General features: G+C 39.0%; 1 protein-coding gene across 4 annotated transcripts in view; it reads left to right on the top strand.

The window, feature by feature from the left end:
* The first annotated feature begins 276 nt into the window (after positions 1–276).
* LOC115586727 (tumor protein p53-inducible protein 11) overlaps positions 277–19,474 on the top strand; it is a 43,326-nt gene continuing 24,128 nt past the window's right edge. The window contains exons 1-2 of one of the 4 annotated variants that reach the window (XM_030426025.1): positions 277–433; positions 7,155–7,243. The gene's annotated coding sequence lies outside the window, so the exon portion shown is untranslated. Of the gene's footprint in view, positions 434–7,154; positions 7,279–15,878; positions 16,091–19,474 lie in introns of those variants that run through there. The other 3 variants (XM_030426024.1, XM_030426026.1, XM_030426027.1) reach the window with 3 other exon arrangements.

Genomic DNA, 19,474 nt, shown 5'->3' with positions numbered 1-19,474 from the left:
CACTCATAGATGTGTATGGAGCAAGAGATTGAACTTCTTCCTTCCTTATTTGTTTTCATAATCTCATAATTGTGCTTTGGCAACACATATAACACGTCATGCCTGTGAAACCTATTTAAATGAATTGAACTGAATAGAGTTTAGGGATGCCAGTACTCCTTACACCCATGATTAAAACGATCATCTTTGTTTTTTCTTTTTTTTTCCACTGCGTAATAAACCACATGATCTGTGTATTACGGTAGACAAGCTCCAACGTGCGCCTCCGTGTGAGCGCGGGTTATTACGGTACGGTTGCAGATCCCTCGGCTTGTTTGCTGCTGCTCCGGTTAGTGAAGCACGGAGCGTCCACACTCTCACTGTGACCACTGTCTGTAATGACGGCTAACATTTCACCCTGAAGCAAACTCTCGACACCTCTCCACTCCTCGCTGTGAGTTACACATTTATTCTGTGCTTTTTAAGAAACACCGTGACTACCGTCTTTTTCTTCGCAGTAACGTTACAGTTTTTTTTGTTTGTTTTTTTTTTACTTTAAGGTGCTTCAACCTGTGTTGTGTCCTCGTCTTTAAACGGCTAGCTAAAATGTAAGACACATTTCGCGCTCGGCTGTTTTATCCGGTGGTTAAGTTGTTGAGTTGTGGCAGAAGACATTGTGAATTTATCTTTTTTAATGTGTGGATAACAAAAGAAAAAGCTGGCGGGGAAGTGAAGTTGAGCGTGGTCGACAGCTCGAGTCAAAAAAGACGTTAAAAAAAAATAAACCGTAAAATTAATTCAGTTGGTTTTTAACTTTAGGAGAACGTTTATCTTAATCAGATGGTAAACCTGTTCATTTATCTCCGTACGACTGAGGTGCTTCACCCCACCCAGTTAAACTGTGAAGTTATTCAGCAGCCAACGGTTCACAACTAATTATTACTCAGTTCAAAGCCCTAAAACATGTGCTGCCATTATTAATTAAACGTGTGTGTTGCCTGAAAAGCCCTCAAAAATGTTAAGTTTTTCAAAGGGAGGTGGCAGAGTTGACAGCTTAATAGTTTAAAGTGGATTATTTAGCAGTGTGGTAGAGCCAAAACACACCCAATGTCTGGATGTTTGAGTGATCGAAAATTGCCCAATAAGGGCAGCACTTGGAATTATTATTGAGGAAAGAAATGCCCGTGTACAAGCTGTGTTTATCACAAGACAGAAGGGAGGCATACAGTGTGCTGCCATGTTTATATAAAAATGAAAGGGGTTTGTATCAGTGTTCATGTTTATGTGGCTGAATTTCCCTCCAGAAATTGAGATTAATTGTGTGTTGAAATAGTGGCTGTCTCTCCTGGCAGAGATTAATCACTCTGTGTGAGTCTGCAGACTTGCAGTTCAGGTTAGTGTCTGTGGTGTCGAGACTTGTCCCAAGTGCAGTTCAGCAACACTGCAGCCCTCCGAGACTAAGCAGTCGGTGTGTCAGTGCTGTGAAATGAGCCATTGCACAATGTTGGGCTGCAGGACATGGTCAAGAAATCATATTGTGACTATTTCTGCAGATACTGTGGTGTGATTTGTGCAGATGATTTCACCATTTAAAAAATCTAAATCATTAAGACCACAAAAGGGGCTCCAGACTGACTTGGGCTGGTGCTCCTAAGTTTTTTTTATTTAGGTGCATATGTTTGAATTCAGCTTCTTAATGCAATATTTACATCACTGTATACAGGAATAAAGTTGCAAATAAGCCTACATGTTTTTCTTCATCTAAATAACAGCATAAACTACAAGAGATTGTATATTTTAAACATGAATAAATTACTTAATTTCAGGCACACCAGTGCTACCACTGAAAATGTTTAGTCATACTCGACATATTATTGGCAGCATGTGTAGCCAAAATAGTTGCACCCTGGAGCCCTGCATGATGATGTGATGATGAAGTCTGTAAAAAAACAACAACAGTTTTCTTGCATCTGGAGAACAAGATTTGTAGGCGGGATTTGTAAAATTGTTACACATTTTACCTCTGTCATTAAATTTCAGCTTCTTGCAATTTGAATATTTCACTTAGCCCTTCTGCAATTAAGATTATACTGCGATTCCGTGTGCTACCGTAGCATTCTGTTTAGCAGCCTGCAGGGAAAGTCTCAGTCCCATTTCTCTTAAGGGTAGTTGATTGGTTGACAATATTAACTCATTTTGCAAGTAGGCATGGAAACTAGAATTGTGGCAGTGCGAAACTTTCTGCAAAAACAAAGGATAAATTAATGACGTTAACCCCAACTCCCTGCAGTTTCTCTCGTTTGGTATGCATATTATTAACCACATCCAATAAAGTGTCTTTTTGTGGTGGTCATTCTGCAATGAACAAGCCATGTCTTCAGCCATGGTGACAGGCTTAGCTAGACAGCCTTTTCAAGCCAACAATGTGAGGATATTCATGATTGTCTTGATTCAAAATTGGTGAAAATTCACCACGATCGACTTCTTGTAAGACTTTTTATTTTCACTTTTTCTAGCCAATTACTGAATTTGAAAGTGTTTTAAGAGGAAGAAGAGACAATAAACAGTAATATTTTACGTTTTTCCTTGAAATGATACCACTGCTGAATGAGGTATGCATCAGCATGACCATGTTTGTAAGACTTAAGGGTTTCACGATTTCGATTTTAAATTGAAATTAACCGAAATGAAGTTACAGTCTCGAACTCCGAATTAAAAAATGGAATCGTCGATGCTGCCACGCCACCATGTCACATAACACACGTGTTGAAGTGCTGTGAATCAACCTCCTCTAACTTAGCTACTAGCTAAGCCAGTAGCTATTAGCTACAGCCAGCCAAATGATAACATGGTGTTACACCATTCCTGTTCGGCTCCCGGACCGTGGTCGGGAAGCACAGGGGAGATGATTTCCTCCAGGGCTGTGGTTGTGTTAACCTTCGGGGTGAACCCCCTTTCACGTGTTAAGCTGGTCGGGAAATAATACCAGGGAGCTTTGCTGTATCTAGCCGTCGCCTTTATTCACAGCCAAACTGCAGCCTATATTGTACACTTTATTGCTGTTGCTACTCGTGCTAATCCTTTTGCTTCTCCTTCCTCTCCCATTCATTCACTAGTGTCCGCACGTATGCACGCTCCCTCACTCTCGCTCGCTCACTCACACCTTACGCACCTTTCGCACACACACCTCACGCAACACCCTATTCCTGAAAGGGGCTAACACCACTCTTACAACAATGGCAACTATTTCTACTATTTCTTCTATTTCTACTACTATTTCTACCAATGGCAACTATAATCTATTTTATCATTTATTTGTATTTTTTGTCTACTTTGATATTTTATTTTATTTTGATGTCTACTTTAATATTTTATTTTTATTTACATCTTCATCTTTATCGCTTGTTTCCATTCATGCTGTATTTCTATTTCTACTTTGCACGGAGCATTGGAACATAAAACTATTTCCCCCCAGGGATTAATAAAGTTTTCTGAATCTGAATCTGAATCCGAACTGCAGGAGACCCATCGACAGAACTTCAACCCCCTCCTCTTTCACTGAAGTCCCTGGTGTGAAAGTATTTTGGATTTCCAGTGAGTTATGTTGACAACGTTCGCGTTGTCAACAAAAAAGCCAGTTTGCAAGCACTGCAGAAACTAAATGGCAGGTTATTTTGTTTAAGTTTCCAATTGACTGAAGATGTACGTTATTATTACATTATTTTGTTAATAAATATTTTAAATTTGACAATGTAGTGTGGTACATTGCGAACAAAGGTCAGATATTATATTGCATAAAATTCTAGTCTAAAAATGGTATAGCAACCTGTGCTTTAAAAAAAAAAATTAAATTAAAGATCGAGAATCGAATCAAACTGTGACCTCAGAATTGAAAATGTAATCTAATCAAGGATTTGGAGAATCGTGAAACCCCTAGTAAGACTACAAGCATTACGACTCACAAGAAAACAGAAAAAGGAGCAGATTACCTAAAGCAACATGGTGGTTATTACATTCCTTATGTCTCAATATGAAAAATGTGACATGGAGACAGATGAGCTATTCTGCTCAGAATAAAGCCTGATGGATTGCTTCGTCTTTTTTATGAATCAAGCCTTATTCCTGTGGCAGCAGTCATACAGTTTTTTCTCTAATCGCCTTGTGATCAGGAATTAACCTGTCATCCTAGCTTTATGGGTGGGTGGGGGATTCTAACTGGCCAAGGAAAAAGGAAAGATGAAACTTGGCTTCCTCCTCTGTCCTTGAGCCCATAGTGACAAAGTTTTTAGCTTTGTGGGAAATTGATAAAATTGATGTGGCGTGGGCGGCATTGGATGTCTGTATAAGTTACTGTGGCAGTGCTGATGTAGCCGTCAGCAGTTTTTCTGGTTGGAGTTACGGGCTCAACAGCATCTCTGGCCTTTTAACCAAAGCGAGATAAACCATTAGATATTTCCACCATTTACCACGTAGAGCTCCACTTTCTGGATGCATGACTAGCTCTTGTTAATGGGTCGTATCTGGCCTGTTGACCTTTTAGACTGTTCTCTCTTTCCATGCTTGTGACTGCAGGTTTTCACCTCAGCCAATCTCAAAGACTCTTTCAGCTTTTGTTACAAGCTCTTCTCATTAATGGCTCTCATGCAGAACAACAGCACACCTCTTGTTGTCACCCTGAAGTGGTACACATGTCTTGCGTATTTTACACTTGTTTGACCCATGAAAATAAAACAATATATTGTGAACTCCTCATTTAGGTCAGATTCACTGCACGGGTACTGTTGGTGGAAGTAGCAATCTATTTTTTATAAAACCAAGTGGAAAAGGATATGTCTTTGCAAGTTTTGAATGTCCCCAGTGCGCTCCGTCAGACTAGATTGAGAGTTAACCTAGTCTCAGTGGAGACTAGGCCTCAGAGAGTTAGGCAGAAGCATATGTAGACATTTATGCTTCCCTGTATAGTTTCATGTGAAGAGGCACTGAGGCAGGCAGTGGCACAGAGGACAGCCCCGAGGCAATCCCACAGGTCCTTCACACACTCTTGGCACGCTGCATGCTGGGGAACCAAAGCAGATGGTGACCGCTTTTTTTTTTTTAACCCCTCAGTGATTAATTAACACTTAATAAATCACACAACAATCTGTAGTAATTGCAATTTGAATACTTATTTTATAGCTAAGCTCTTAAGGCACAGTTGCACAAATTGATTTATTTATTGGCAACTATTAAATTCATAGACACTGAGTCATTTTCTAAAAAATAAATTCAAGTCAAGATTCTCTGATTTCATCCTCTTAAATGTGAATGTGGTCTGGTTTGCTTCACCCATCTGTGACTGTAAACCGGATATCTTTTTGTTGTGGACAAAACAAGACCTTTAAGGAGGTGGGCAGCTGTGGCTCGAGGGTAGAGCCACCGTCTTGTTATTGGAAGGTCACTGGTTCGATACCTCTGGTCTGCATGTCAAAGTGTCCTTGGGCAAGATGCTGAATCCCAAACTGCACCTGATGTGCTAGTCAGCATCTTGACGGGGGGAGGAGACACGGACGGACGGACGGACGGACGGTCATCAACTCCGTCAGCCGGGGGATGGACGGATGCTCATCGCCGTCAGCCGGGAGCTCCTAGCCGTCAACCGGGGGACGGACGGACGGACGGACGGATGGATACACACTCGTCACCGTCATGCGCGGAGTATAGCGGCGCAGCGCCACTGTTCACACCGTCTGGGGAGAACCCTGCTTAGGCGGGAGGCAAAAATGCTTGGGCGCCGCGCCTAAGCCGTATAATGGCAGGGAAAACCCTGGAATATATGTAGGAATTGCTGTAAGTCGTTTTGGACAAAAGCGTCTGCTAAATATAATATCATCTTGGGCTTTGGAAAACAATCATCAACATCTTTTGACATTTTAAAGACCAAACAACTAATCGATTAATGCAGAAAATGATTTTCTATGAAGATAATAATTAGTTACAGCCCATGTGATTTTCCTTTTAAACACTGGCTGTAAAGGATCTTTATCACACAGTTTTGTTATCGTTCCTTTATTTAATGATCCTCAGAGAAAAGATCAGGCTTTTTAACAGAGAATGTAGATTCCTTTTAGTAGTGTTTGTTTGTCACTTTAATTCTTACAGCAACAGATGAGAATTAGCTCAGCAAAACGGTGGCTAGCTATATTTAGTTTTATCTCACTGTCCTGACTTCTGGTCTTTCTCAAGAGACTGTTGCTGTGTGCCGGCAATATTATGCTGTCAATAAGGATCCTTTTCTTCCTTTTGCTTTAAATTTCCTACTGTGTGGTGTGTCAGTGGGTTAGCCATTGGCTTTAATAAAGACACTACAGCAGATGTGCTTCTGTTTATTTCCAGTGGACAAGATTAGAGAAGCTAAGACCATATGCTGCTTTTCAGACTTTGTCGTTTTATGGCAGTGATCATCGGCTGCCCAACTCATTATTACATGTGGGGAAGACTGAAAAGCAATTCTATTGTTGAGTGCTGGCAATACATTGTAGACCATTTCTGTGTATATTTGGCAAGCCATTTTCCTCAGGCAGTTCCAGCTGTCCATATAAACTCAGCTCATTTTATTTAGAATTAATCTTCTTTGATAAACCATTCATTTTACGTTGTAATGGTTTGCATCTTGTGGTGCCATCTTTTGTTTGGCTTACTTGCATCCTCTTGTTTAGTCAAAGAATATTTCTGCAACTTTCATTCATTTCATTCATAGTATAATATATCAGGACTGCACAAATAATCGAAATACCATCTAAATTGCAATATTGTGCAATATTCAAATCGAGGGATGCAACAAAATGTGTGATTAAACAACATGAGGAAGAAGTGCTGTAGTGATGCAGAGCTGCCTCGTTCTACAAATCCTGTTCTCCAGATGCGAGAAAAAACACGTTTGTTTGGTACAGACCCCAACTAACTAATGCTACTTTATCATCTCATCTCTTATCTCTCTCGGAGATGAGATGAGACTTTATCATGATATTAATATTTTTTCTGTAAAAATGAAAATTGTGATACAGAAATAAGAAACTACTGGGATCATAAATCATATTGCAATCACAATTCCTTTGAAATAATCACAATAAGAATGTTGTTTTTTTTCTTACCATATCTTGTGGCTCTAAAATATATATTTGATTTTTAATTGACAGGTAAACATAAGTAGACCCTACAGGACATTTGGAAGAGCGGAGTATTGGCGGCAGCAGCTTCATCTTCTTCAACTGGGGTTAAGAGCAAAGTGTGTATTCCACATCTGATAATATATCGTATTCAGTTAGTAAAGGTTTTGCTTTTGTTTCACTTACCTGTTTCGTAATTGTGTAGTAACTGGTATGTTTGTAGTAATGATGAGGAATATGCCAGGCTGTGCTGGTCAGCTGTCCAAGAGTCATTCTGTGGAGACTGGTTGTTTGAGATCTGTATACATTCATGCTCACAGTGGAGCATTGTGATTGATTCGGCTGCTTGTGTGAGCGCTTTGAGGTTTTTTTTATAATATGGTTTCACATTTCTCCCTTGCCTTTTTGGACAAAGTCACCTTTCAATTTTCCTCAGCATCACGCCTAACATTTCCATCACTTGCTAAGTATGTCTGGTTTACTGACCTCCTAGCAACCTTTTCACCAGAAGGACTACACTCTCAAAATAGGATGAAAGAAATGCAAATCCCTCAGCTGCTTAATGTTAAGATTTAGGCAGCAGCTTTATCTCTCTATAGGCTCAGGCTATAACCTCACAGCCATCCACATTCAGGTTGCTTAATCCATTTCCTACAAGTGTTGTGTCTTTTTCATTTACTCACTGATTCCATTTAGACATCAGCAGCAGTTAACCACTGAAAAGTTGGTTCTCACTGTACTGACAACTGTGCCAGAGTACTGCATAATGGATCATTTAATGTTCTGGGTTCATCTAGAGGTCGCTTCTCTTAAATAGTTTCTCTATAAATTTAATAGCACATATCCTGTCAGACTTTCAGAAAGTAGATAATTTGAGTAATATAGAGCTCCAACAGTTATTATTTTCATTTTCTATCAAAAGGGCATGTGGGACTTCTGTGTTGTGCTGGAAGCCGGTCATTAATTTAAGTTTAGTGGACTAATGTTAGCTACTGTTGCTCCCTGTTAGCAGAGAGGAGGCGCTCAAAAATGTGCATGAAGTCACATCCTTTGGACTGTTGTGGAAAATCCAATCCAAGTCCTTGACAAAGAAATCAAGAGTCCAGTAGCATCAAATGACTCAATCTAGTTGTCCGCAGGCTTGTATAAGCAGTAGAAAGAGACGCAGAAGTTCTAATTTCTCACGTCACATTATAATCAGCTCACCTATGGCCACTAAGAAAGTGATTAATGTATGTACATTGCCACAAATTGTTAAATCGAGCCCCTTTAACATGTTGACTAGGTTCATTGTTTGGTTTAAAAAAAATATTAAAAACCGAAACCAATCTTCTACCATGAAAGATTTAAGAAAATAGTGGATATTCTAGCCCAGTCACCAGGATTAAATGTTGGCAGTTAAAGTTTCTGCAATACTGCATGTGCGTTCACATTTGTACTTGTCATGTCATGTTCACATTACACGTTTATGACCCGACTTTCATTTTGGCAAGTGGAGGGGATGGTGATGGAGTTAACCTAACGTGGGCATAAGCATAAGCTTGGCAAGATAAAATTGAAAATTATACCTAAAATATGTTATATTTAACATCCGTGGTTTGCAGAAACGTACATTGCCAACATTTAGTCAGGGGATTTTTGACAGAATCATTCACCATTCATTCATCTATCTGTCAACTAATTGATTAATAGTTACTATTTTCAGATGTTACTAAGACAGGTATGTAAAGAGGCAGAAAAATATCTAAAAGTTGGTCTAAATTATCATATAATGTTGACATTCAGCAACAGTTGTTTTCAGAAGAATGTATGTCCGTGGTCTAACATGGCATCCTTGGTTCAACAATGTCTTTTATCCGCTTTTTCTTGTTTTGTTAGTTTTTAGAGAAGGACAGCAATCTCAATCCTACGATGCTGTTTCAAAATACTTTTCATCTGTGTTTGGTATCTCTGGTATTATCATGCATACAGTACCAGTATGCAGGCTTCCATCCCAGGACACAATATCAGCTGACATCACTAGTTGCTGTCTTTATTGTTGCTCCTCTCTTATTTTGAACAGAACATTATTCTAGTTTAATAAATGAAAACTAGCTTACATTCATGGTAAAACCTGAAATCATCCCATGTTCAAATTTTGTGGATATTCCCCCAGTGAGTTGTTTTAACTAAACTGCATTTCAGGAGCTCAAATAAACATGATCATACTGGTTAATATCAGTACTGTGTATTTATGTAATTAACAGAATTCAATCAAGGTAGCTCAACAACAGGCGCTCCTGTTTTGTATACCCTTTCACACTTGACAAGCTGCGAAGAGGGATGCATGCTGGGACTTCGAGTACCAAGTGTCATGTATACCCGCATCACATACACTCTGAACAAACACGACCACTTGTAGGCAAAGGACTAATAGAAATAAATTACACTTCCTGTGCGATGAAGCATCTTCAATGCAAATGTATGCAAATGCATGCTAAAAACCTTGTAGCCCTGTTGTGCAAAATGATGATTGAAACCCAGGGTAAAATATAATTCAGCCTTGACGCCAGCCTTCCCCTTCCCTGCACGAAACACATAATAGACAGTCACACACTCACCCACAGTTACACACCTTTCCTCAGTTCTAGAGCTCACACAATGGTCAAAACATCATGCAGTTTATTATTATTTTCTCTTCTTCTTGATATCATATTGTTTTACTCAGTGACACCCCCCCCCCCCCCCCCCCAACTTCTCGATGCTGAAGTTTAATTTTCTTCTAAATAGGTTTAAATAATTCAATCGGACACAGGCTTTTGTCAAAGAAGTAAACTGAAGGTAATGGGGCCGCAAGTCAAATGCAACCTTTTTCCCTCATCATGCTCAACAGCAGCCATTCTGTGCAGACTCTACTTGCCACTGGCTAATGTTGATTCCTTCTTTTGTTTCTGTGTAAACTCAGCTGAGCCCTCGTGGCCTTTGTGGTGCTCAGTAAAAACCTGATTAGCAAGCTGCGTGGATGTGCTCACATTTACCAAGCGGTCACTGTGGCATGTGAGGATAGGTTAACAATATAGTGTGAGACAAAAATTGGCAGTAATGGCTTGGTGGCAGAGAACGCTTATCTGGATCTGAGTTGGAAAAATCTTTCACAGTAAGTGAAAGTTTCACATATGGAAAGCATAAACATAATTTAGTGACATGTTGATGAAGGTTCTTCGGTCATTTAGGGCATGGTAATTCTGAGCGCTGTATCATTGGCAACTTGACTTGCAACATGTAAAGTTGCCTACTATACAGCACTTAGAATTATTTAGTGACATATTTATCTCTGGCATGGCTGTACTGGTATTTTTTTCCCAGTATGGACGTAAAAAGTGATCTAATCATTTTTGGCTCTCTGTAGATTGCTGCTACTTTGGGCTATTGAGCAATTCTGCCCACAATTTTAGTAACAAGCTGTCTGAGCTATTTCTGGCAGTCTAATACGAATGTGTTTAAGGCAAAAGGGTGATTTCCCTACATCAAAGGCCTTACACACTCACACAACTGCCCAGATGGGGTTTGGGGACACTCTGAAGAGTTGGAACCCTTTGAAAAAAAATCCACTGCAATCTTTGGTTCAGATGAAACCAGTAGCCACTAGCTATAACATTTCCAAGAAGAGATAACTTCTTGAAGGAGATGACTGAAATTCCATTGTCTGTCATTTAATTATGATGAATGGTTAATAGATGTCCAATAGGGTTAAGCTGTATAACCTCATATTTAGATCCTTAAGAAGTGGCCAGACTTACAGGTTCCAAGTTTAAACTCTGTAATGACTGATCCTTGAGCTTGAGTTTTGAAGTGAGTTGTTGTGGGGACATTTCCATCAAAAGTAAAGTTAATCCACTGGGTCTTCACTTCCTGTGCTTGTTTTTGCAGACAACAATGGAGAAATGTGGGTTCTTTGTTGGATTGTTGTTCATGTTGGTCAACATGAGCAAGGAATGGTAATTAATGTCACCAGCTGTAACTCTAGTTCTATGATTATGTGAGTCAATTTAGTCTCTAGTTGAAGATTGCTTTGTATTTTTTTAAACAAACAAGAGAAAGGTTGAAGTCTGAGGGAGGTTATAACATGTCATGTTGAAAGTATTGATTTTCTGTCACTGAGAACCTTTATTATTTGGGCTCTGTCTGAAGTGTGGGAGAGTGATGGACAAACCAATCAGAGTCTGAATCGAAACAAGAATGGTACGTGCCTGTGTTTGCATGGATGCGGCTGTGTATATTGCACTGTTTGTGGAAGGTGCCCTGCTTACTAATAGGGGGAATCGACTCAAGCGTTTTATGTCATTGTATCAGAGCTGAGTAACACAGAAACAATGACAGGCTGATGAAATGTTATAATAAGGTTCTTTGTATTAGACAGGGGGGTGGCTATTAGCCACTAGGGTTGTCTCAGGAGAATATGCCTCATAAGAGAGGACATTCTGACCTACTGACCTGTGGCAGTAAATTACTTAGATATGTGGAGTAAATCAATCAGCTAGTGACTCTGTCTATTTAGCTATCTTGTGTTATTCGGCAAAGGTATAAAACTACTGTGTCTAGTTTTTATCACATTCTTGGTCAGTTTTGTTAGTGGCTGTTCAGACAGAAGAAAGCCCTGTTTTAAAACAACGCAAAGGTCTGCTTTGAACGGGTGAGAGTCGTTGTTTCAGGGTTACTGGTGAGACAATAAATCATAAACCAAGAAAGATGTTTTGAGTCATGATTACTGCTGCAGTGTGCGCTGTAGAACAAGATGATTTGTCATACTGAGTATTTGCCAAAATGTCAACTATATAAATTCTTGTTGCTCTTGAAACACAAAGCTTTAAAAAAAAAACAAAAGACAGTGTGCGGTGGATCTGTTATACTAGTTTCAATTTGTCCAAAAGAAAAGATCTCCCTCTCTTTCTGTGTTTGTATGCTGTTGTTGTAATGTTAGAATGTAAACTACCACTTTTTTTCTGAAAGCCAATCCTTTGTTCTGTACAAATAGCCATGTATCATGTACTGAGTGAGCCTATGTTGTTGCCCAATTTCAAGTGTGTGACACCAAGATGGAAGTAGTTGTGCCTCAGGCCTTGCACTAAAAAAGCTGACCAGCGCCGACACCTGCTAATGTAGATGATGTTTGCTCTACTGTGGAACCTTCTTGTAGGCTCATTTGAACCTTATAGGCAATAAACGTGTTTATTGCTGTAGTGACCTATGTACGTGTGTGCATTCATTACCTCCTCTGTGTCTGGATTGAAGAACAGAGGATTATAGTATAACAAGCTATCTTACACTTGTTCAGGAGAGGAAGTGATGCAGTAGAGGATAACATGACATTTGATGACATGAACTACATGTTATTAGAAGCCAATTTAAAAAAAACTACATGTTGGATGTTCGAGGATTTCTTTTTGAGCTTTCCAAAGCAATTAATTCCACACAGAGAGACCCTCAGTTACTCATATTGAGCCTTCAAATGAATGCTGTTCGTCATCCAGCAGGGCTGCCTAGCAACCAGGTAGCGCTTCAGCAAGCAGGCAAGCTGAGGAAGGAGGGACAAAGTCAAAGTCTTTAAATAGTCATATTGTGAAACCTCAGGAATCAGTCCTCTATGCACTTAACATTGTTTTGTCTATTGTGAAACACTCTTATTGATTTGTGCTAATGGCAATATATCAACATTCATAACCATGCCAAATTTGGTTTTCACAGTATGGCATGAAAACATAGAAAGAGTTTTCCATTCTACCGCTGATCACAGGAGGCTCCAGTAGGTAGACAGCCAGGAAGCTGTTTCATTTACTTTACCACTCACTTTTGTCAGTAAGAGAAAGTAAATGCCCCTTGCGCTGTGGGGCTCCCTAGAAACACAGAAACATGTCTTTTTCACTTTAAGTAATTGCACATTATCATATCCCCCCCCATTTTTTTCCCTGCACCACGGCCAACCAGATCAGAGAAAAGGGGGAAAAGGGAAGTCAGTAAAATCAGAAAAGAGTGAGATTGATAAAGGAAACTGATGGGAGTTTGCCTACGAGACATGTATTTCAGTTATATGGTAGATAGATAATAGACATCATGCCCTTAGGCCTAGATTTTAGGGTCAGAAACCAAGATCAAATGTGCACTTCTTCCCTTAATCTCTAAACCTACACCTCTGCAGCCCCAGGACTTATGTACTTGACTTTTGTGGTCCCCATACAGAGTTTCAGTCGATCATTCCTGAAATTGGTAGCAAAATAATATTTCGATCTACAGGCAGCAGTAGGCTGAATGCACGTAAATGTGCATTCCAAATGAAATCGATCTTAACCTTTGGATCGTGTTGATGAACTATCGTAGGGCCTGTTCTAGGGCCTAAATTGGTTTTATTTTTTCCCAAATTCCGTTTTATTCTTCCCAAAATTTTCCGATTTAATATTTTGGAATTCTGTTTTGTCCGTTTTAATTTTTGGGAATCCCATTTTTTTTTTTTACCTTTTACTCTTACTATACTGCCAAAAACTGTGTGTTTTTAATGTAAATGACTAAAATGTACACAAATTAAATAGAAATTACCTTAAATTTATTGAGGTGACAAGCACATTTCCTCAATACTGTACCGTACAGTAAATTAAAGTGCATCAAAAACATTTTGACTTCATCATGTCTTCATACAGTAGTATATTTTGTGTTTTTATTGGTTTCATTTGGGTTTCATTGAATAAAAGCTTGGTCAGCTCTCAGGCAGATCCAGTAAATGTTTGCATACCGAAATTGTTCTGAAAATGTAACTAGTAAATATAAAAAAAAATAGCATAGATGACCAACAAAATGAGAAATTATAACGTACTTGTGACGTTATGTCAATAACATACTAACCAGCTAGCAGTGAAAACACCAACCCTCCCCCTATCCTCTGAGCTCTCAGCCCAGGCAGAGTCAGCTAAGAGGGCTGTGGCTAATGGGGCTAACTAGCCAACAGCAGCTTCTGTTAGCAGCAGTTTACAGTCACTCTGGTATTATATGCCGATAATATAATAATATATCGGACAGGTGGCTAAATCTCACGCATTACGCCTTTACTTATGATTTCTCAGGTCTGCTTCTTTGCAAAACAACAGTTCATCTGACACATACAAGTCGTTCGGGAACTGCTCGGCTCTGTACTGAGGGGTTAATGTTGAGTTTCTCAGTTTCAATTTTCTCAGATTTGCTTCCCTCTGTGCAGTTTTCCTCAGACATACTTTCCTCTCCCACACGAAAACAGCGTTTCAGTGAAATTATGTCAAATTCCGTGATATCGCATTAAAAAATAGATTCTCTGTGATCGCGGAAATAATAGGGCCCTACTATCCCCAGGGAGAGACACGACACAAACTAACTCAAACAAAATAAAACGACGGAAAAGTGTCTCCCCACAGGATTATCATTTATAAGCTCCAGTCTCGTACCACCGCTGTGACTCCAAAATATCACCATTACTGATAATTACCCATTGCTATCCACTTACTAAACAAATGCTCACATTTCTTACAGCTCTTAGCAAGAAGGAATTTGTAGATACAAAACAACCCCATAATCATGATAATTCCTGTTATTCTCTCACGAAATAAATGCCGCTGGTACTTCCTGCATTTCACTGCTACGTAAGCCAAAATTCTCACTGTTACCCACAAGCAAAAATGTACAGCATTCTAGCACCATGATCTGAAATGTAACTCGCCTTCATCCACAAAGTGCACTAACACAACCCCTTTTACTGTCACATTGTTTTGTGTAGTGAAGGGTCTGTGGCCCCCTAGAAATGCCTGAAATCTCATTTAATATGCCAGCGGTCTTGAAGGGAAAATAATCTGGTGTGCAGAGATTTATCCACTAATAACCATTTGTTGTGCGTCATTAAAGCCTGCCTCATTCGATCATTTAATTAGTCTCGGCTCACAGTTACCCTGGACAACAAGCATTTGACATCTGGTATTTCCAGCTACCTGCGACTCCACTGCACCACCAGGGCCTTAATTTCTCCTAGATTGATAGACTACACAACAGAATCACTTTTCTGTATAATGCATTAGAACCACAAACATCATCCTCCAAATAACAGCTGACTTTAGTCTTGAATGTGAATGGGTACAATTGGCATTCACCCTCATGTCAAAAGAATCTGTAGTAATCATTGTTGTTTATTGGCTCAACACCATGGTGGACACCCAGATTTTTGCCCCTTGTCAGGCACCGTGTTTTGACGCGTGTTGATGTTAAGGACTCTTGGTAATACTTTTCCATCTGGCAGCTCTTGACCATCGTTCAGAGTTATAAAGAGAAACTGAAGTATAAACCTTTTTTTTAAAAAACATCTGAACATCTGTGCAACATCTATGCATGTAGTTTGAAAATTTAAATGTCCATCTTTCTTTGGGTGAAAGTCCTCTGAAAGTCTTGCAGCTTTAGATGATGTTTCATTACAATAATGAAACAGAACATCGATTTCTGCTTCCTAACCTGTGCAATTATATTTACTGTATCATTTAAAATCATAGTGACAGTGCAAAAATATGCTGCTTCAGAGATGAGGTAATCAACTACAACCCTGTCACTGTGCAACAGTAAAATGATAATTATATATAAGTAGTAATGATTACTGTTTGGCTGTTTTTCCCAGCAGTTTCTTAAAGTACAGTACAGACAAGCTCTGAAGCTTTACGTCAGCTTTGTTTTGCATGTGTAGATTGAAAGCATTCTCGTCTTCTGTTCTGTATGCTGGATCCCTGCTGAGCTTTGATGATTTTGCTCCTCGGAGGAGGATCATTCACCTCCCAGCTGTGTGTGTGTGCACCAAGTGTCAGCTCTGCTTTACCTCACCACATCTTTGTTGCTTCTACCTTGGATTCACATTGAGCCTGCCGTGTCAAGATGGCTCCGGAGATAGAAACACCAACCAATCACTACTGGAGGGCCCCCCTCATTTCATGGTAAAAATAACCCACCTGTCTTTCTTACACACCATTAAATTATACATTGTGTTGGTGCATTTGAGTTCAAAGCTGTGTTAAGCGTAAGCTGTCATTTGAAAGTGGGACATATCCAATGTCATTTTTTACAATAGAAGCTTCAATTGAGGTTTTTTGATTAAGTGGTTATAAAACAATTTCAGTTACATACTGATGCCTCTATATGACCTATACACGCAAAAGAGACCATCAGCAGTAAGACTGGCTATTTCTGTTTAATTGTTATAGTTATTTTTGATATCTATAATTGGGTCGGATTCTGACTTATCAGGGTTGGGTAAAACGTGAAAGTGAAACTATTTTTTATGGCTGAGTGCTGAGGATTAATTGAGGAGTCTCACAGCCATAGGAAAGAAGCTTCTGATGTAGTAACTTTGTTTCACCCTTCTCATCATTTATCTGAAGTGGGCCACTGAAATCAGCAACAGAATGTTCCTTGTAATAGCTTTTAATCAACTTAATTAATTTAATATAACTTGCATTATTTGACCGTTAATCAGAAGTGCAAGCCCTTTTTAGACTGCAGTGAAATGCTGTTTTTGAAAGGCTAAAAAAAATTGTAAAGAAGGACTGGTGGCCCAATCAAAACATATTAGGAATTTTGAAAATGATTACATCCATCTACATTTGATATATTTTGACTTTTGAACTTGAAAGTATTCTGGAGTTACTAATGTTTGGATTGCACAATTTGGAAACATCTCTATGCAACCACCCAGGAACCTAATTCTACAAATAGTATAATAATACTAGTATTAAGTGTAGCCAAATTTTAACTCCAAATGTGCTGAAAATCGGGAATAAACCAATTTAAGTAATATATTGAATCAGTGTGATGTCGTGCTATCAACAACAGTCACATCTGGGTAAGAAAATGGCAGTTGCAGAAATATGAGAAATTGGCAAACTTATTTCTACTCTTCTGCTCAAAATCGTACATTTATTCTGCAAAGATCTAGAGAGTTTTAACGCAAATATCAGATGCTTTTTTTCCCCCTGGAAATTAAATTTAAGTAAATGGAGGTTGTATAAAATTCTAAGGCTAGACATTTGCGCAACACTTTTTTAAAATGGGAAAGTACAGATTGAGCCTATCACTGGAGAGTGATGCATTATGGGTTGCTTGGAGCGTTAATGTTGCCAGTCTGGCGATTCCATGTCTAAAAGTGTTTAGGAATCCAGGTTTACTGTACAGGAATGTCTGATAGTGATGATTGTTACATGTTTGCTGCCATGGAATTCATCATAATTTTTCATAATTCATAATGAGTCATTAAAAACAAGTTTTTACCATTTTTACTTGTCATCTTAAACTCAGCCCTGAATAGTGTATTTACCAATCCAACCAGATTTACTATTTTTACTTCAGGCTGTGAACTCAGTCGTTATCGAGAATCCCTACTGCTATGTTTATAGGACAGTACTTGACATTGTTTTTCAGAAACGCACAAATGCTCTTGATATCCCACTTTATAAGGTGATTATAAGTAGCATTTAATTATGAATCTTATAATACTGAAACTGCGCTTTTTCAAAACATTTGCTTTGTTAAAAGGGCTTACAGATACAGTTATAACATCACATTTCAGTGAAAGTGACTCCTGGGATTGTTGGCTTTGTGTGTAATTGTGACTCTGCGAAGATCCACTCTAGAAACATTCTTACATAACAACGTTGGAGTAAGTCAGCCATCAAGAGGGTAATTTCCCTAGCTGCAGTGTGATGTAATAACTGAATATTAGGCAGGGAAACTCCAATTCCCAACAATCATTAGGACTAGTTCATTCCTTGGTGACTGCCCCCAGATGATTTAACAGTATTAATCAGTCCGACTCAGCACAATAATCCATTGATGCTGACTGAGAAGAAGTTCTCTTCTCAGACTGACTGCGTGTACAGTTTCCAGGGCATGCATTGATGGTCTGTTCCGTCTCAAGATAGGAATTCACTGCCTTCTTCATTGTTCTTTGTTGAACACGACTTTCTGTGTACATCTGCATTTCTCTGCCCTTTTGCCCCAACTGAACCTCATTCGTAGTTAACACTACATCAGATCCAGCATCTGTTAGGCGGGGAAACCATTACTTTAGGTGATTTGAAGAAATCTGAGTATCAACACCTCTAGACTACTATAGGATCTCTTTCTCCATTTACATGGTATCCCTGTTACCAGCACCTTGAACTTTGACTCAACAAATAAAATGTATATTGACACAGGACACAGACATTTGTTGCCCCTGTACAACGAGATGATGTCTTCAAATGTCCTGTTTTGTCCTCAACCCAAAGACACTCAGTTTACTGGCATAGAGGAGTAAAGAAACCAGAAAATATTAACATTTTAGAAGCTGGAAGCAGAACATTTTTACTTTTTGTTTTATCTTACAAAATTAGCCAAACTGATCAATCATTTGTTAACATTTTTGCGATTAAAAACAGGGGCCAAAGCTAAATTAGTAGGGTTCAATTTGAACTGCCATATGTTTCTATTGGAAACAAAACTAAAAATGAATGAATGTTCTTTAAATATGTAGGATCCCAAAATGTATTATATTTAAAAGATTTAAGCACGGCAGCAAATGTATTAGTTTGTGCAAAAAGTAAGTCATTTGGATTCTGTTTTGGCCAACCAAAGACAAATGTTTTAGCACCCTAGGTTTAGAGTATCCCCTACAAACCATGATGCACCAACATGAGGGATGTCGGGACATTATTAAAGCCCAGGTTTAAACACCTCATACGGACCTCAACGTGTTTTAATCTACTTCTTTCAGCAGTGCTTGGTTGGAGCTGTAATGACTTTGTTGATGCTGTAATGAGGTCTAGTCCTCCTTTGTGGTCTTAATTGACTGTTAATGCACACTAGTAAACAGTAAAAGCCTTCAACTAGTGCTTCTTTACATCCTTTGTTTTTCCAGCAGTGAAATGTAGAAACTAAATAGATGTACAAACTAAAGGCATTAGAGTAACATAAAATAAATGTTTTCTTTCCACCTGGGAAAGCCACAGAAAGCTAACTTTTTGCTTGAGAAAACTATTGATGTGTGAACATTGCTAAGTGCTTGTTTTGTATTGAATCAGCTCTGAACATTGCAGTGAGAAATTGACTTAATTGCAGCTCTGCTAGAGCACAGCTAAAAGGCAAGTGGATGAGAGTGCAGTTGAGGCTTTTATCTGTTACATGACTAGTTGGGACTGTAATGCAGGGACATAACAAAACTCAGGGTTACAGTATTCTCTGAGCAGTTTGTCATACAGGTTTGGTTTCTGAGCAAAAAAGTTGAAAAAGAGACTGAAGTAAGGCTTTTAGACAAACGGGGGTAGATTCACAGTTAAGGCCAGGAC

The sequence above is a fragment of the Sparus aurata genome, chromosome 8, assembly GCF_900880675.1.
Source record: "Sparus aurata chromosome 8, fSpaAur1.1, whole genome shotgun sequence".
NCBI classification, from domain to species: domain Eukaryota; kingdom Metazoa; phylum Chordata; class Actinopteri; order Spariformes; family Sparidae; genus Sparus; species Sparus aurata.
This window is presented reverse-complemented; position numbering and strand designations above follow the sequence as displayed.